Below are 1,998 nucleotides of genomic sequence, written 5' to 3' on the forward strand. Positions count from 1 at the left end.
CGAGCGTGGCCGTTTTCGTGCGGGTAACACGTAAAAGCACCCACTACACTCTCTGAGTGGTTGGCGTTAGGAAGGGCATCCAGCTGTAGAAACTCTGCCAAATTAGATTGGAGCCTGGTGTTGCCATCCGGTTTCACCAGTCCTCAGTCAAATCGTCCAACCCATGCTAGCATGGAAAGCGGACGTTAAACGATGATGATGATGATGATGATATATATATATATATATACATACATATGTGTGTGTATGTACATATACATATACACAACAAGTTACTCTCAGTTTGTGTCTACCAAAATCAATCACAAGACTTTGGTCGACCAGGGCTATAGCGAAAGATGCTTGCTTAAGCTACCATAATGTGGGATTGAACTCCAAACCATGTAGTTTGGAAGTCAACTTCTCAGTCACATGGGAATGCATCTGCCTATATTCCTAAGTATGTTGTGACTAAAAAAAAATGTGGGATGGTCATGGGTGGAATATTTTTCACGGAAGGTCTTTTCAATCAGAGCTGACTTGAAGCTAAATAACAAGAAGACAAGACATAAAAATGTAAAAAAAAAAAATTTCCATTAGTTTTCTGTGGGCAGAGTGACAGAAATATTTAACATGTTCAATGTCGACAAGAAGAAAATCATTAATGTAAGCATTCCAAAAAATTAGCATTTTTATTACCTTATTTCAATGTTGACATGAAAATAAACTGTTCTACAAATTAATATATTTTCCTGGGAGTTCTCGGTCCCGACTTTCTATATTGAAATGCTTTTCTTATAATCAATTACTTTCCAAAGAGTAATGAATATTTAACAGGCCAATACTAGAGATTTACCTAGCTGCTAGCCTTATTGGCTAAGTTCTGAATGGTGTCTTAACTTACAAGAGAATGATATATAGTACTTTATATATTTAACTCAAAGGGATGACTAATCCCAGATGATTTTAAGAGCTGCTTTTTTTAAAAATCATAGCAATAGCAAGAATGTCCCCAAATCATTCTGTATAGTTTACAGCACTCTTTTTCTTTTATATTAGAATCTCAGGAATTTACTGGAGAATATAACAAGAAGCATTATCATTATTTTGACATGCACCTTTTCTGTGCTAATACAGGGCAGATGGGATTTGTTGAAGATTTTCTATGGCTGGATGCTCTTACATACATATACATACATATGAATGGGGTTCTTTCAGTTTCCAAATCTACCAAATCCTCTTACAAGGATTTGGTTGGTATATGGTTATTGTAGAAGATCCTTGCCCAATGTGCCATGCAATAAGACTGAACACAAAACAACTTTTATATATTCTACTTCCATAGGCATTAGATGCCACGTGGAATTGGACCCAAAGCCGTGTGCTATGACTGTGCCTATGAAAATAGAAAATAAAAAGTTAACTACGAAGTAGATATCTGTTTTATTGTTTGCCATTGATAGAGCTATTGTAAAACTCATTTTGTACATTTTTAGATTTCTAACCAAATTTTATTTATTTTTGTATTCATTTAATTTTTGTTATTTTGTTTATGATATACTAACATTAATGAAGTAAATACTTCTTAACTACAACCAAACATTCTTTTTCTTGAGGCACAGACCTTTCACCTGTTATTCCTATTTCATCTCTATTGTCCAGGCTGTACTCTATATTCCTACTCTACGCCAAACAGAGATATCTGCATTTACATAGGATTTACTTTCCCTTTCAAAAAACTGTCTCATCGTCAACAAAGAAGATTTCTAGTTGCTCTGCATCAAATTTTCTCATTCATATCTCTCTAAATTTATCTTCTACCTTTTTTGATTATCAGAACTTCTCTCAGCATGAATAGGTTTTCAATTGTGTCTTGTCGCATATGAAGGACTTCTCAACAAACCAACTCAGTTTTTCTCCCTCAGAATTTCTCTTTTACACGTTTCTCTTCCGTGTAAATAAGTTTGCAACTATTTCTTGTCCTGTCCTAAAGACGTCTGTCTCACCCCACGTCTTACC

The sequence above is a fragment of the Octopus bimaculoides genome, chromosome 12, assembly GCF_001194135.2.
Source record: "Octopus bimaculoides isolate UCB-OBI-ISO-001 chromosome 12, ASM119413v2, whole genome shotgun sequence".
Taxonomy (NCBI): Eukaryota; Metazoa; Mollusca; class Cephalopoda; order Octopoda; family Octopodidae; genus Octopus; species Octopus bimaculoides.